This window comes from Stegodyphus dumicola, chromosome 6 (assembly GCF_044657685.1).
Source record: "Stegodyphus dumicola isolate Sdum_Otavi_A_Nest chromosome 6, ASM4465768v1".
Lineage (NCBI taxonomy): Eukaryota > Metazoa > Arthropoda > Arachnida > Araneae > Eresidae > Stegodyphus > Stegodyphus dumicola.
Window position 1 is genome coordinate 90494074 of NC_140773.1, and position 19295 is coordinate 90513368.

Consider the following 19295-nt stretch of genomic DNA (forward strand, 5'->3'; position numbering starts at 1 on the left):
TTTCAGATCAATTTTGAGTATTATCTTATCATTGTCTACTTTAGATAAGGAAATTGAAACATCTGCGTGTGAAACTTGCAGAAAAAATACTTATATTTACCGCTCATTTATCTTTATTAAACGATTTCTTCCCCTAAAATAATCAAATATTTTTTTTACAACATATTGCGTACTTTACTATATGGCTTAGTTCTCTATAAAAATTAACGTATTTAATTTAATTTATAACATATTTATATGTAATATGAAAAGCATTTTATTCGGTTTATAATGTGTTGTATTCTGAAATCATATTTTTACGTATTTCTAATGTTACATTATGAAAATATAACACACGATTGCGCAGTTTGTAAACTTCATTTTAATAAACGCATTATTTCTTATGTTGCATTTTGTATCCACTCCCGAAGTCGTGTCTATTACACCAGAAAATGTAAATTAGGGGGATTTAAATAACGAGCAAGAATCTAAGCTTCTAAGCGAATTTAGATTCGGAAAGCGGTGATTCATTGTCTTCCCGTTGGAATGTTGTACTGTTTGTTTGTGAGTGAGTTAACTCTTCTCTTGTTGTTTCAAGGAAAAGGCAATCAGAATAGAATAGAGGCTCTTATACTTTAATATTTCATTTGTCACTAACCGAGTTAGTATCATATTACCAAACTGCACACAGTGGGAGGTTAATTTTCTTTTACTTTCCTCATTTGTAACTTCAATCTGAAATACCAGTAAATATTAGTTGTTTTTATACTGTCGTTATTACCAATCTGTGATGCATGACCTTCATTTAAGATGGAGCGAAAAGTATCTTAGCATTTCAATTAAGTGTAATTAGAATGGAATCTCAGAACTTCATTTTTTATTTAACTTTAAAAAATAAAAGAGTGATTATCTCTTTTCTGAACTAATTTTCCACATCCTTTAGTTAATGGCTTCTAACATTGTAAAACTACCTAATAAAACAGGGTTCCTAAGTCTTTATTAGCAAACTAATTTGCAAAATAAAAAGTTCATAAAAATAAATGAGATAAGGCCGAAAGGTAGAAAAATTATGTAGGGAACATCCACAGTACATTCGACGCTGTAACAGATATAAACATGAATAGCGTTTGGAAACATATAAATCCCTATCTTGTTCTTGACTGATTCACACGAATAAGAATGGGCTAATGAAGACCTGATACGTCCCGATGAGCAGCAGAGACAGAAGGAGAAAAACGGCAGTGTCCTTATTAAAAAATTCGATACAAAGTTAATGGTAGTAGAGTTTTGCAAGTTTGAAGAAGGCTAAAAATAAAAATTCTAAGAGATTTCCTAAAGTAAGTTCCACTGTGTTCGATGCTATACAGTGCTATCATTTTATTATTTGAGACGAAAGAAAACGAAAACTTGCTCATACAAGTTTAGACTCTCTATTTCTTAAGGAAGACCACTTCAGAAATAGGTATTGCTGGCTCGTGCAACAAGCCAGTGCCTTTGGGTTCTCATACAGTCTCCTCATCAAAGATGTCCCCTTTATTTCTCAATGAGTCCATAGAGGGAGATTCAGGCATTGATTCATCCTCCCCATAATCTTCTAGTCTCATCCTCATTCCATCCACACATGCCTCGAAGAGGAAAATTCGGAGTACGGATTGTATAGAAAAGTCTTCATTCATTTATTCATCACTTTTTTATTTATAATACATAGTACTTAAAATTTGTAATGCATTATTTCATTGTTTTAGCATTTTTAATGTTTATTTGAAAGGTTTTGTACCTTTTATTTCATGAGCATTGTTAAGTGATATGCGTTCGCATTCATGATAAGAATGGTCGTTCCAAACGTAACTCGTGTACGAGGTGGGAAGCTCCTGCAAAACCTTTTTCTACTTTCCTATAAAATGTATGACAACCGGTAACTGAAATAATAAGAAACTTATTTTTTTTTATTCACACATTTCCTATGACCAGCAAATAAGTGTTTAGCCAATAAAAAAAATCAAGTGCAGTTATAGAAGCACATGCATTTAATTTTGAATAAATTCTTTTGTATTTTTAAAAAACGTAATTAACGTTTTTGTAATTATTAATTAATTTAAGAAATTTACATTTACTTTAGTAGAAATGATGAAATATGACAACAAATATAGGAAATTGCCTTTAAATACATCTTCTAATTATTTTGACAGAATACTTGACAAAAATGCTTTCTATGATGCACGTATTTGGATATAGCTTTAAGGAAAACTTCATAACAATGAAAAATAAGCAACAACTGTCTGTTATTAGTGACGAAGATGATATTACTAGTATTATTATATTGATACCAATCGTTTATGAAGTTAAAATAGATTAAATTTATCACATAAAATGAGTTTCTTTAATTCAAAATCCTAAAAGAGTTTTTCTTTAGGATTTTGAATTCATAAGTTGATAAGGTAAATAACTTAAGCCGTGTAAATGTTTACTTGATTTTAACCTGTCTGTAAATCCTAATGCATCATTTTTGAAACGCATGCTTTGCATCTGTCTATCGGTAGGGCTCCAGCATAAATATATAACTACTATTTTTATTCTCCAAGAACTTAAACACCCGTTAGAGTACAAAAATTTATTTGTGTTCAGGCTATCTGTATGTCGTCATTACTTTTGAAATGCATACTTGCTGCCAGTCAGTTGATAAAATTACACGTCATAGACATTTATTACGGAATAAATATATCTTAATTTCATTCTTATATGGAAGTCTTCCTGCGTCGTTTTCGAAACGCATACTTCCTACCAATGAGTCGTTAATATTATAGACTAATTAAAATACACTTCCTGTCATTTTTATTCTTCCTTAAAATTGTAGTGTTTCTGTATAAATTTTCTGCACTATGTATAAATTTTTCTTGTTCAAGGGTTTCCATTACTATAATATTGACATTTTCCCCCTACACTTCTTTAATGCTTAACTGAAAACGCTATATTAGCGCGTATCACATTTCAATATCAAAAAGCTAGAAACAAGTGACTGTAAAGTTTTAATTAACTTGTCAGAAACCAAATTTAACTTCAGAAGAGTTATCGCTGTCACAAACAAACTATTCATACATAAAACTCGAGGAGATGTTCGAAATTTGATTCCCTTGAATTTCAGTACCTTAACGTACTAAGATAAACGCTTATCTACATACTTATTGCATAGAGTTTTGCAAATAAAAGTGAATATTAGTGAAACAAAATCTGGTATGGGCAACACATTGCTTCCTTGTTACGGCCTATTAAATTACTCACATTTTTCTGCTGCAGTTTGTTTTAATTTCTTTCCTCGAATTATTCTTCCTTAATTAACCGATCTCTCTCTCAAGTTGAAATAAGATGAAAAATATCTAATTTTGAAATTAAATAACAAGTACGAAACTTTTGCAAATATAACTGTAGGAACCGGAAGAATGCATTAAAAGTTAGATTTCGCTGTTTTGCTGAATTTTTTTTTTTAATTTAACACTGCGAAAACATGAATACTTTTCGTAAGAACTTGTAAGCCTGTAAACGAATGGATATATATATACATATATATATATATACCCTACGGGTATGTTTTAGTACCCGCCAGCTGCAGTAAAAAAGAGAGATACACTATCAGATGTAATAGCAGTCCCCTACAAGAAACGGCTAATAGTTTTTTGAGTTATGCGAGGTACATACATACATACATGCATACATATATACGTACGTATAGATGTCGCGAAAAATATCCCTGTTGAATTCATTTTAAATCTACTTTCCAATGCATCTCGGAAAAAGGAGCCCATTATTCTGTTCACATATACAGATGTCTCGCAAAAAATAACAATATTAATTTGTTACTAAATTTTTAACGCAATCGTACATTTTTTTATTTTAATTTAAACAGTAAAATAAGATCAGTTCTGTCCAAGTGCGCAATGTTGTAAATTAATCAATGTACATATGGCGTATATATTTATCTAAATTAGCTCAATAACTGCTTCAAAATATGTATTGTACTATACTATAAAGAACAAGCAATTTCAAGAAACATATAAGTATAAATTAAAAAGAATTTAATTTAATTTGACTTAACAATAAGAATAAACAGTTCGAATAAATGTAGTTCATATAATTAGAATTTCAATGTATCTCTTGTAGTTCTATGACCAAACATAAAGGAAAAAGCATTTTGATTATATAAAGAAGTGGAAAAAGACCTTTTTATATCTGATCTACGAAATGCGGGGAAACTGTGCAGAAACAGATGACAGATTTTTGATATATTAAATTATTTACTGGGAAAGATTCACCTAGTTGCCATTCTATAGAATATATGCAAAATGCATGTAATTTGAATTAGATTTTTTCATGATGCGTTTTCCGCTATACGCCGATTATTGCACGCAATTGAATTTTTATATTTCTGTGTTCCTTGTAATTTTTTTCAATGTTTGGCACTCGTTGCCAATAACTACCTAACCCTAGATCTGTTTCATCATTTTCCACTGATGGCCGCAGCCAGATTTGAAGACGTTCATTTTATCTGTATTTTCTACTCATGGCTTTAACTTACAGTGCTGATTTTATACTATTTTAGAATAATCAGAAATTAAAGCTTATTTGCAAGAAACGTGATACCATAAAGACTTACAGAGTTATGTAACTTTGTTTGAGAAGAACATATTTTTCAGTATTATAATATAACAATTTGCATGAAATTACTAGTTGGATGTTTAACAGTGGAATCTTTACTGTGACTGCAAACAAATAGACACATATATTGCGTGATTATTCGTTGATGGTAAGCAAATCACCGTTCACGAAGTTTGTAGTCAAATGAACTGTTAAATGCGTTTTCCTGAAAAGAATATAACCTCTTCTCTATTAAATCTCGAGAACGTTCTAAGGCTGGGCTTCGAAAGAGCAAGGTATACAATGTATTTAAAAAATTTTCATCCTCTCGTTATTGAAAGTTATTAGCAGAAATTATTGCATTTTTAAATAAAACTGCCGAAAGTGTTTTGCATTGAATAGTTTGTAAAGTAGCGTTTGGAGGAAAATGTTGATAATTGGACGCAAGCACGTTTCTCCTGGCAATTTGACAAATAGAATTAATAGAACGACAGCTTTGTAGAGAAATTTAAGGTTGTTTAAAACTGTATATTCTACTATGTTTACGGTTGATTGTATTGCAATGAAAGTTACATCTAGTTGAAGTGAGCTGTTTCTGATAAATATTCTGTGCAGTCGACAGAATATATATTCATATTTTAGAATGTCATGGTTAAATCTTGTTTCAAGATACCATTTTAATGTTATATAATATGAAAACGTAAAGACAATGTTACAAAGGAATACACTGAATAGTCATTACAACTGTAAATAATATTTGTAAAAAAACATTTTGTAGTTCACTGCTCATAATCAAATTCTTTTCTGCATATTTTAACCATGATTCTGATAAACAAGTACCACAATTCTTTAAAACATAAGTATGATAAGAGTTAGTAACGTTATCTCGTAACGTAAACCTATGCATTCAGTTTGATTTTGCTGTCAAAAGCAATAAATAACTATAATTAATACAAAGTTTATGTGAAACTTTCAACGATTTTTAAAATAATGAAACAGTTTAAGGATTTTAATGATTCATGTAAAAGTTTCAAATGAGACAGCTTTTTCGTATTTTATATGTTCGTAATAACTGAACTAATACTTTCAGCGCATCCTTAAAATCTTAAATTTTATGCTGCAGATGGTGTAGCGGAAGATTATTTTATTGATCTCAATGTTCATTAATGTATTGAATTTTATTCATGTAAAGTACAAAGCATATGCGTACTTTTTAAATATCATGTAAATTGTTACACTGGAAAGGAATTACTCTATACTCACAGTGGTAATTCCAAATTTTACTTTTTAACAAAATGTAACATAGCTACAAGACATGATATATTTTTAAATGAAAAATCTTCCTCCCTCCAAAAAAAAACATGCACAGACTTTTTTATATATTTAAATTACAATTTACGTATTTAATTTTGCCGTGCTTTTGCATTTGTTGTTAAAGGTTACGATCATTTTGCTTTTTCCTAAAGGCATTAAGTCTTAAATGTGATTCTAACTTATGTCTATCTGACGTTATAAATCTTTTCAAAAACTCGAGTTATGCCTAGGAATTTCTTGCAATAATAGACACTCGTAATAAATTACGCATTGTAAATTTTATCTTCATAAATTAGCCCGAGGAGGTATAATGAAACACGTTGAGCGTTATTTCACTCTTATTTCGCGTGCTTTTTGCCTACACGGTTACATTAACGGCATTAAAGGTCCGAAATTAATCCGTTCTTTATTCGTAATCCTATCTCCAATAATTTTGATAATATGCATTGTTAGTTTAACATATAATGCAATTTCAATAGCCTTTTCTTTGAAACACGCAGATTCGACTGTTGTTAAAAGACAACTGTCTTTGTGTTGTAGTCAAACCTGTTTGCTATTTTTTAGATTCTTAGTTTCAGTAAAATTTAAAAACATGCAAGCTATTAATAGTAAAATTACAAGGTTATATGCTTTGACATTCCGTAAACATAGGCATGATATCAACAAAGAACTGAAACTCATGTTAATATTTAACTCGTTTGTTTGCGTTATCTTAGTATTACTCTACACATGGGCATTACTTACAAAAAGTAATGGAGTTCAATGCTTTTCGGATTCTTACATGTTCGGTATTAATTCTACAATATATGAAACATCCGTAAAACTAGCAGCTTGTGCTCTATGCATTGACTCTATGCATTATGCTCTATGCATTATGTATAGACGTGGTTTACATTCTATAAAACCACGTCTATACGTCTTATATGTATGCTCTATGCATTATGTATGGACGTGGTTTATATTCTCAATGCTATATCTGTTTATAATCTACTTTTATTGTATTTGCTTTATTTTCCAGAATATCTTGCATAGTTTTGAAGAAATGTCTGCTTCAGGAACAGACTACCAAGCCTTGTTGAATATGTATAATGAAATCACAAATACATTTGACAGCATTGACAAAACTCTTCAGATTCCTATATTTGTGATATTTATGTACCCGATGATTTCTGTGTTTTATGGTATATTTGTTCTGGTATTTGATAATATGGAAAATATATATAAACGAATTTTCACTTTTCTTCTTACAATTTGGTGTGCATATTGCACCTTGTTCATCACTCATTCCGCTTCAAGGCTGTGTGATGCAAACGCAGAAGTGAAAGACGCAGTTCATCGCTTGCCCATAGATAAAAGAACGTCTTCGCAGAGATTGGCTTTAGTTTTGAAAATATGTTTTACTAATGTTGGTTTTACATTTTTAAGATCCAGTTTTATTAATAGAAGTTTCTTTCTCAGTTCTGTTGGCACTTTGGTAACTTATGGATTAATGATTGCAACGCTAGGCAACGTTTCGCAAAATACCATTCGTTAAATAAAGAGAAGAATATAAATAATAAAGGTATTTGAGTTAAAAAAACATTTAATTTCGATTAAAGAAACAATGCAATTATATGTAAGCATTTTATTGATGAAGAATTGTAACATCCTTTACATTTCTTAGTGTTAAAAAATCACAAATTTGCCATTTCTTTTAGCATTGAATTTCTTAAATATGATAAACAGTCAGTATATTAAAAACGCTTTATGTTAGCAGTGCACATTATTTTGAGTTTATTTCTATGCCTCCTCAAGAAAAGGTAGTGAAGTATTAAAACAAAGTATCTGAGTAATTGAGATAAATCATTAAACTTTTAAGTTACTAAATATTGAATAGCGGATATTATACTTAACTCTAAACTGCTTAACGGAACTGGAAATTATGAAATATCAAACTAAAATGTGTAATTTAAGCTCATTGAGTTGTAAGATTTATATTTAAGCTGTCTTCCCCTTCTTGAAATCTTCTTATTTATAGATACATTTTTACAAAAATGCTAAGAATAACACAAAATAAGGAATTATAATGAAATCTATGATGAACTAAATCACACTGTTACAAACAATGCATAATAAAACATTAAAAAAATGAAAAGAAATTTATTAAGAATGTCAGTGAATGAAATTAAAATAATAATATAATTTCTAAACATTTTTAGCTGGTGTTTGATATCTTTCGCATAGCAAAAAACATTAACATCATCTTGGCATTAGAAATAAAAATAAATTGAATAAATTAGAGCAAAAAACATATCCGCAATCAGATCAGTTTAATGGATGATAATGCAGATAAATGGAAAAATTCGAGGGCTCTTAATATGTGGTCCATATACACATTAAACTTCTGTTAAAAATTGCTGCGATAAATATAGACATTTAATACATTTTTTTGTCTTTGTAGTACTGTTCCTATTTAATGAAATTTACCACATTCAAAAACCATGAATTACAACTGGTAGCGATAAAAAAATGTGACTGTAACTTCTATAGTATACTCTTGGTATATTTTAGCGTTTATACGGCTTGTCGCTGGAATATAAGATATTGAAGCAACTAAAATAAATACCAACTTATATTACTATAGATTTTTGGAAGCAAGAATTTATTGGCTTAGATGGCTCCTGTTGTTAATTCTTGATATTTCTCAAAATTCGATCCTATTTCGATCGACTGAAAATTCATATCAAAACGTACTAATTGTGTAACATGAAGGAACATAAACTGTTCATGCACTTTTTACGTTCATTTTGTGTAAATAATATAATGCAGTGGTGGTGGTGTATTGAATTATGGCAAAGCACACTAGGGCTATCTGCCTAAGAGGAGGGATGCCTTTCGTGGAGGACTTTCTAAGGGAAACTGGCTCGTATACACGTTACACATGGGGAAAACCACGAAAACACCCATCCAGCCAGCCCGTTCGCTGGATTCGAACCTCGGACCGAACTACCAGTGTTCAGCGACTTTACCGCTCGGCCGCTGGTGGGCCTATAATGCAGTGGAACTGCACATGATGTAAGGTGATAAACTGATATAAGGTTTTGCACCTGATGCAGTTTGCATATAGTATTATCTGTTGGCATTTTACCTTTGCAGAAAGACAGTGGGTTACCTGCGAGTAAAGACCAACGATCTACCTTTTTCTAGTACATCTACAAGATCAGTATTTCTTCTAATGGCCTTGCAGTATTTTACTATAAAAGGCACATAGTAACCTTACATTACAAAAGAATTTATTTGATGTAGCAGAGTGAATATTAAATATATAATCTATAATCTTATGTAATCTATAATCTTATGTAATGCAAATAGTTTCATGAAGTTACTACAGTGAAAGACACTGGTATATGTGACAATTGTTTAGCCTTCTATCATTTGGAGGAACGGGTCATTACCAATATCCCGAGTCTGATAAGTTTTGCACATTCTAAAAACGCAGTGTCTCTCCTAAAACGTATTTTACAAATTATGTCATCTGACTTATAACTCGCCATTCAAGAGCACAATTCATTCTTTGTCTCATCTCCTAAAATCCCATCTCTCCTCTTCTGGAAACACAAGGCAACAGTAAATGAGAAACTTCATTTAGAGAAAGAAGTTGGGTTTCTCGTGCGTGGTGACATGCAGTCTATAATTTTCTGATGTATCTGCGACTTTTGTAGCCTTTTTAATGATTTTGAGAGGTTTCTAAGAAGAACCTTGTGAGTAAACGCACTTTGTTAAAAAGTTCAAATAATGTTTAGCTTCTTCTAATGGTGTTACAGTTTCAAATATTGCAAAAAGCCTTAAACTATTCTAAGTCAATAAATGTCACCTTAATATTGTAAGCGTGAAGAATAAGCAAAGTTGAAATAAAAGTATAACATTTCATCTGCTTCCTCTGGTTTTACACGTATCTTGTGACTGCAAAATTATACTTCACACATTATATTAATTCTCACGTTATCTGGAATACTATTACGTGTGAAAATATTGCATGGGTTTATAAAATTGTCAAACATTTTCATATCACAAACCTTTGTTAATTGAAAATGTTTACTTATTTTAATTGTAATTTTAATATACTTTGTCAGATTTCATTTTTTATTTCATGTAGTAATGTTATATTATTATATTCATTGTTAAGTATATATATTCCTTGTTATGTTCTTTTCTTTAGATCGAATCAAGAGGATGATAAATCTAGATGCTGATTTTTGAGAAATTAAGAGAATACTGAAAATAAGTTATTAATTATTCTTCTTAATACGTTTTGACATTCTTTCAAAAACCGTTAAAATAATTTAAAATTTTTTTAACTGCAAAGATCTGGCTTTATTATATTTAATGATTTCCCTCCGTTAATCAAGAAATATTCATTGTATAGAAGCTTACATTTAGTGAGTAAGAAAAAGACATAATGCAAAACAGCTTCTGTCTACTCTTTCTTTCAAGATACTTTGAAGATTTTCTCTCAGAAATCTTTATTAGAATTTACAATCAGATTTATATGCAACTACATTCTCTTTAAGTTACCATGATCTAAGTTCGTACTACCCTGAAGAAATTATTTCATTGATTTTTACTGTACTTGCATACCTAGTGTTAATTCTATTACTAAGGTAGGAATTTTACAGCAGAAAATAGGTAAAATTCGCTGGGAGATCGTGTAGCAAATCATCAAATTTTGCGATCTAGGTTTTACACTCGCAGTTTCGCGAACATTCCTTTCACAATGTTCTACATTTCTATAGCAGTCTTCTTTGCCCTTGAAAGGTATTATGATTAATATTAACATTTTAAAATTTTTCTCTCATTGTATTCTTGTTCACGTGAAATATATTGCTTGCATCCTTCAGTAGCATTTTTTTACTCATTCATACTCAAATTAAAGGGATCAAAGCCCTAAAAATCTCGAATAAATGAAATTTTCGGAGGTAGGAGCCTAAGAATATTATAAACTATTTATTATCAAATAATCTAACATGTATCTCTACTATAATTACATCAATAAATGTTAAGATTCTATTTCCTGTCCAAGTTTCTGCGTATCAGACGTTGTCTGCTTGGATTTAAATATACCCTCTGATTAACAGTAGGTTAATAATCTTTTCGATTAGTCTAATTTTAAATGTATCTTTTTCTCTGTTAGCTTTTACGAAATGAAATTATTTAATATTTGTTGTTATTTTCCACACTTATGTAACACCCAATTACCTTCAAAAATATATGCTTTGTTCTGTATATTTTCAGTTTTAATGCAATTTGAAAGCTCTTTGCTGAAATTTTATATTTACTTTCCGAATAAAGTTCCACATTTATTTCTGTAAATGAAAAATTATTAATTATGTACTAATCTGAATTCAAATTTATGACATAACACTTGTATTCTTTGCCAATCAATATTCGAAACATTTGCATTTTAATTCAGAATCACAGTAGTTCTTATGCATGATTTACTTATGATAAAAGCAAACAAATTGCATTATAGATCAATATCAAATTTATTTTCTAGGTTATTTCAGTTATTCTGCATTATTTATGTCATAGCAAATTATAAATATGCATATAAACAATAAAAAGCAATACAGGAGTGCAAAAATATATTAATCAATTTATTTTCGAATGAATTTTTTCATGATTTTTCAGTTTTAAGAGGATATATCCAGATCTTTTCATAAGTTAAATGCATGAAATTTCCAACACACTTCATTTACCCTATTTAAAATATATTTTCTCAAGAATTTTGATTTACAAAAAATAATTTTTCTTTTAAAATTATAATAAATACTGTAATTTATGTCGTTAGAAATATTGGAATCTAACTGACAAGAATATTTTCTGCGGAATGTACCCATATGTTTTTATAAACATACATTTCAGTGAAAAAGTGTTTTTAAATTACTTCTAATCAAAAATTTTGATATTTCATGTGTGAAATAATAACTAGAAACTATGTCCTGTAAACTTCTTTTCTCAACGATACGATACTGCGATACTACTGTATAAGTCTGGGTTTCCTTTGTCCGGGAAATACTTCCCAAAATTTTTATAGTATTCCCCTGAGAATGTAGTTAACATTTCGCAGCTAAATCTTGTGATACCATTTATGCCATACGGTAACAAGTAACCAAGTTAGCTTATTCAGCAATAATGCTTAGGAAATCACGAAAGATCACCCATCATTCTTCAGCATAATAAATGCTATCTAGAAACGTGAAGAAATTCAATATTCGATATTTTGATTTGGATGCTGAAATTAAGTAAAATTAGGTGGAATAGGGATAGTTTTTTTTTGGGGGGGGGGTTATTTATTTATTTATTTATTTATTTATTTATTTGCACAAACCTGACAGTGTTAAGAAAATCGTAAAAGAAATACTGATGTGTCTCTGCTACGAATATTATATTGTTAGTCAAAAATAAGTAAATACTACACATATTTTGATGCATTTAAAATTTCACTCGTTGGAAAATAGAGATCATATATCCCAATAGCAAAGTTTGCGAGATCCTTTCATTGAGAATATTTTTATAAGGTTTTAAAAACTGGGCTTATTCATTTCATTAAATATTTATTATAATTAAATAACTAATATTTGAATAAAAAATCAGTATTTCAGTTCGTTATTCCTTATTTATAACTAGAAGTCATATCAGTAAACATTCTTTTTTGCTTCAAACCTAGACTTGCAAATCTGAGTAAACGTTCAAGAGATTTAAAACTAAAATTATAAGAAATATAAATTCAAACGCTATTTTATAATGAACATGAATGCTGTTTATGCTGTCATGAATGATGTTCATTTTATAACGATATTTCATTATAAAATGAAACGCTATTTTATAATGAAATATCAATGAGTTTTAAAATATTATGATATGAAATGCGATACCTTGTTTCATTTGGTGTATATAATGAACATCTTTACATCTCACTGAGAATCTGACAATAACACAGTAATTAACATTCAATCATTTTATTAAAATTCTGTTTGTTGTGTTTAATATTAATTGTATGGATTGAAGTCTAAAATTACTAACCAAAACTCAGTTCTTGTAAATTTTGTATACTGCATAATAAAATCAAAACAATGTTTTTATTGTATGAGCCTTGTTCGTGGAGATATTTGGTTCTTAGTATCATCACCAAGAAGAGTGAGTGTTCCCTCTGTATGACCCTTTTGTACATATATTAAACATAAATGAATAAATAAAACTTATTATCTGTGGAAATTATATTATTTGAGCAAAAGTCTATAGTTTACAATAATATATAATTAAATTTCATAAGTTCAAAATAAGAGAAATTAACTTTTAAGAAAAGTGAGCTTGCAATAATTCGAAGATCATTTCTCTTTTAAAAAAATCCGAAAGGATTATGTTAACAATTTTTGCTAACAAAGATAATTTAAGTGTTTTACGCATTTTATAACTCGTCCTTAGTAATAAAAAATATCCATTCACTTTTAAATTGTTTTAATTAAATTCTAATAAAAGCGGTACTAAAATTACTCAAATAGCAAAACCTGAACAAGAACTGGAATAGAAATTAAAAACTAATGATAGTTTTTTTAAAAATTCATACATTTATTTGAACTTTGTAGAAAAATTTAATATTTTCGAAATCTCACAAATAAGTTCTTAAAATTCGTTATAATAATAGTTAAAATTTATTCTGAGATAAAATTATTATCCGCATTATTAGTAATGACGTAAACTTGCTAAAATGCTGATAAAAATATACTTGTGTAATAATATGATACACTACTTGTGTAATAAAGATATGCATATTAAAATAAATTTCTAAAATATAAATGAATTATTACTTTCATTTTCAATAACTTTAAAAATGTTATCTGTCTTTTAATATCTTAAAATGATATCTGTTATATTTGTCGATATTAAGTTAACATTGTACATTATCCAGCCTTTAAGTGGATATTTAATTACTAATAGTGCAAAGATATAAATTTGCCAGAAAATTTTATTTTATTGTAAACAGCGTTATTAGTAAACGATGAAGCTATTTATAGAGCAAGCAGATCTTCGAAAACCATTTTGGTAGCCAGTTCATCTTAAAATATACTGTTTACACCAGATTTATTATCAACTTCCTTTGTTTCAAGAAACATCAGAGTCATGTAGAAAAAACAACTAGAAGAAAATATGCTTTAAAAATATCTAATAAAGTAACTTGTGCAATTAGTCACTGTTATTACTTCCTTTAACAAACTCTTATCTATGAACTTTTAAAGAACAAAATAAACATATATAGCAACGTTTCACTTCAGAGCTAGAGAAAACAACAGCTTCAACAATAATAACAATTGTAAACGAAATTCCAATAATGTTTTATAGGGTTACACTTTACATGGTAATACTGTTTTCGTCTAATAACTTCTGCAGAAGCGAGATCATTGAGTCTGAGAAAAAATTATAAATTCTTGAGAAGGTTAAAATAGCCTTTTTATTTAAGCATAAGGACACTCTCATGTGCTACAACTTCTACAACTCGTGATGAAGCAAAATGTAATGGACAATCCAAATTAAATAAAACGTTGAACAGTAGTCAAGGACTACATAATTAAATACTACTGGAAGATAAATTACTTACTCTACCAGACCGTCAGAATTAATGACGACAATGAGAGAGCGCAGAGCCGAATAATTACAACTATTAAGAGCTGGTAGAAAACCAGCCACGCTATGCGCGCGTGATGCCAGAAACACTGTCTCTCTCGCTGATATATATTTAATAATTGATTTAGGAACGTAAAATTCCTTAAAATTTAATAAAAAATTTACTACAGTTGCCTGTCAAAATGATCATTTTCCAAAATATGCTAATAGTGGAGCAAGGCATCTTAAGACCAAGCAAAGGGCACGAGAAAAACACTATTGTAAATCAGCCCCCTGTTTCGCAAATATCATTAATTGCTGAGTCAACCCATTCGATTATCTGAATCATATTTGAATATAACTCATCTTTGAAACAAACCATCTCTAGAACATGACAAAGAAAATTTCCATACCTTTTCATGCTGAAATATTGCTTGAAACTTTCATTTCTTGTCTGCTTTCAAGAAAGTAAAACATGTTAATTTCAACTGTCCTTTTATTAATATATGCATAATTTAATAGAATATTAGACTACCTGTTATTAGTACTTTGTTAAGTTTTATAATATTATTTCGAAACAATTATTTTAAAATCTACATGAATTTTTTTTAAATAGCATTACAAATTACCTTGAGTAAAAATACGCAAATTATGAAGCAATATGTTCTTCAGAATGATTTGTTCAGGACTGGAAAGGCTATTTGCTTGCAAATCACGAGACAGTCTGTAAGGTACCAGAAGTGGGTGTAGCTCGACCCACCTAACCAAGCAAGTTCGTTTTTTGGTCATAACAAGGTCATACCCAATATAGTCTAAAGGTATTTTTCTTCCATTCCGCATGGTGGTGTAACAGTAGCACACTCGAAGCGTATTCGAAAGAGCCAGGTTCGAGTTCCGGCGAAGCACTGAACATTCTTCAAATCAGTCTATTTCAAAAAGACATAATAGCCGAGGAAATTGAAGTAATTAAATTTAAGGCGAAACTTTTAAGTATCCCCACTAAAAAAGTAACGCATCAAATTTAGAACAAAATTAAGAAAGCTATAAACCATTATCATCCATCTGGCAAAGTTGTTGATTGCTCTCAATATATTGTTTGATTTCATTTTTCCTTGGTAATAAAAACTTATATACGAAAATATGATTTTTTGGCAGCCCATGGATGATTTTTTAAATTCCTAATGAGCTATTTTGGCCAAAACTTTTGCCACACCTGAACACGCTGCTTAAAAATTAACGCTTAGGCAGGTTAACATTTATTCTGCGAATATGAATATTCTGCTTGGTGAACGATTGACAGGAAAATGTTCAACACACACAATTATGGATCTCATGGAAATTCCCATTCGTAATTGAAAATTCATTGTGTTTATTAAAAGCGACACGGCAATTTTGAAATAGTAAACTATGAAAATATTATCTTTTATAGCAACTGAGACAATAGCTTGAGATTAAGTAAAGAAAATTAATAATCTGTAACAGTCTTGCGTTAATTATTAATTAAATTAATTAAACATACAACGAATGAATTTTATTTTACCTTTTATTTGAAATCTATGAAACATCTTGTTCGAAACTAGCACGTTTATCATGTCCAAAATCTTTTATTCCATCAGTTATGAAACAATACTATATATACCAATTATTTATACTTTCTTGCTTCTGCATGGAATTTAATTAGCTACTCATACTGCTTCTATTCATACTACTTCTTTCTATTAACACTTTGATGTCCATATTTTGGCCACTAGAGAATTTTTTAGTGTGTTTCTTAGCTAGATGTACTCTTTAGCAAGAAGATTTGAGAAGATTTTCAATTTTGTATCAAGTAACTGCTAAAACATTTTATCGATGGTAATGGTTACCACAAAAGTATCAGGTTTCCGTTTCAATTTCTGAGCAAGTCGAGAGCAAACTGGAACAACTCTAGGTATAGGTATTTTGCGACTTCTACAAAAAATGAAGTAAAATTAAAGCCTAAACTTTAATGTCAAATAAATAAATATAAAGTTGAAGTAAAACAAAATAAATAATTTTAAGTAATGAAAATTTTTTATTCATATTTAAGGATTAAAGATGCTTTAAAAAACTCATGACTACCGGATCATATGTAAATGTAGGAAACTGAATAATAAATTTACGAATTTAAATCTTCTGTTGTAACTGATCGTAACTGGTCTTCCAGTAGGCTAAACCAGATCCATGAGTCCAAGATCCGTCAAAACGAAGGCAGGTCTTTTCATTAGGTTCTCTTACATAAGTCCCAAATAGGTGAGAAGATGCTCAGGAGTGAAATGATCAGTATTACATTTCGCACAGATGGGGTAGATCTTATTTCCCAGGGCAAATTGAAGGCATTTCAGGTGTCCACTTAGAAGCTACGTCAAAGAAGTGTAAGTAGGTGCTTTTAGGAAGTTAAAGTCTTAATTTCCGAATTAAGCAAATTTTGCGGCTTATATCTTATTTCTTTTAAGAACCTTATACTTGATGCTAATTTAAGAATTATAATTAAAAAGAACAATCAGATAGTATGCGTCCAATAAAATAAATATTTTCCTGTGATGTTAATACAGGGTTATCCAAATTAAACTTCCCCAACTCAGAGGGCTGTGCAGAGTGTTGTATGGGTCATAACGTGATGAAATTTTAAAAACAGACACTTCAGATCATGCGCTCGAGATTTATTAAACAAAAAAATTAGTACAAAAAGTTGCCGATAGGTGGCGCTGCAGATCAACAAGACATTCTACAGATGTTCTATATGTGTGCCGTGGTTCTCTACAGCTCTTTCCATTCGCAAAGCAGTGTGTTCCCCAGCGGAACGCAGTAAGTCCACATTAATTCCACGAACATGTCGAATAATTGCGTCTTTCAGATGTGCCAAGGTTGCTGGGGTGTTCTCGGTAGACCCGATCCTTTAAGAATCCACATAACCAAAAGTCGCATGGCGTGAGATCAGGCGAGCGGGGAGGCCAAGCTGTAGGGAAACAGCGGCTGATTACACGTGCATCGGTAAAAGTTGCCCATAACACCTGTTGAACGCCACGAAGAACATGGGGAGGTGCACCATCCTGCATAAATATCGTGTCCTGGAGGCGGCCACGTTGTTGCAGTTCAGGGATCACAAACGTTGTCAACATGTCCTGATACCTTTTCCTGTGACAGAGCAGGTTTTGAACCCTGTTGGAGTCACCTCTTCAAAAAAATAAGGCCGAATGACGAATGTTGCAGTGAAACCGCACCATACAGTAACCTTTGGAGGGTTCAAGGGCACTTGATGGATAGCGCGCGGGTTTTCACTTGCCCAATGCGGCAGTTATGCGTATTCACTTGACCATTCAGATGAAAATCGGCCTCATCCGTACAAAGGATGTTCCACGGCCAAGCAGCAACGACTTCCATTCTGGAAAGGAACTGCAACGCAAATGTTTCCCGAACTACAGGATCCCCGTCGGACAGCTGATGACGACTATGGATTTTGTAAGGAAAATAACCGAGGATTCGACGCATCACACGCCAGGCGGTCGTATAGGGCATATCAACAGCACGAGAAACAGTTGGCACACTGACAACACCATGTGGCGATTGGCTAGTGGGGTCCACGACCGCCAAAGCAACGACTTCTACGTGTGCAGATTCCACAACCTGTCGTCCTCTACCTGGTAAAATTCCCAGCTGTCCCGTTCTTTCGAACTTCTTCATCATGTCTCGTAGAGCGCATGGTGTCATTGGTCCTCGGCGTAAGATCTTCAGCCGACAGAATGCTCTTATCGCAGCAGTGTTCTCGTCATTCTGTTAGAAAAGTTTCACTAACAGAGCTTTGTCTTTCAAAGTCGCCATTGTGCATCAGCGAGCTGGAAACAACTGCTTGCGCAAGGCCTGTCTTCCACTTTTTGTAGGGCTCGTCTTTTGGATAAGTTGCGCAGAAGCTTTATTTCTGCAAATCACGTTGCTGCAATATGCACATTACTAGTGTTACAGCGCCACCTATCGGCAACTTCTTGTACTAATTTTTTTGTGTAATAAATCTCGAGCGCATGATCTGAAGTGTCTGTTTTTAAAATTTCATCACATTATGACCCATACAACACTCTGCATAGGCCTCTGAGTTGGGGAAGTTTAATTTGGATAACCCTGTAGATTCAAACTCCGTTTCAGTAATGCATAACTATTCAATAGCATAATAAATATTTTTACACCGCATACAGAAAAACAGCACGGTATAAAACAAAAGTTATACATAAGGACTGTTAGACTTAAAGTTAGCTATCAAACTCCATTAATCAGTGCTATTTATTTTAGATAATATGCATACATATTATACAGCATAAAATATACATACTCCATATCATACAGATTAAAATATACGCATATATTTTATACAGAGAGTATTAATTTTCATTTTTTCTTACAATTAATTAATTTGTTGATCTCGGTCATACAGTATTATTAATAGTCGCGTTAAGAAAAATTAGGTTATGAGAATAAAAAGAATATATTTCCACAGTTTATAGCTCTAAAAGTATAAGAATTGTTAGTCTGAAAGTTGATGCTAATATTGTCAAGATGCTATTTATTTTAGCTATCAGGTGTAGAGTCTTAATCAAGTATCCTTTGAAAGCGAGCTTATTGCTGGCTAAGGTTTTTTTTAATGAAATTCAGATATTTGAATACATTTAAAGATATAATGATCTGCATCTCATGTTCCCCATATACACTAATTTCTGTAAAGG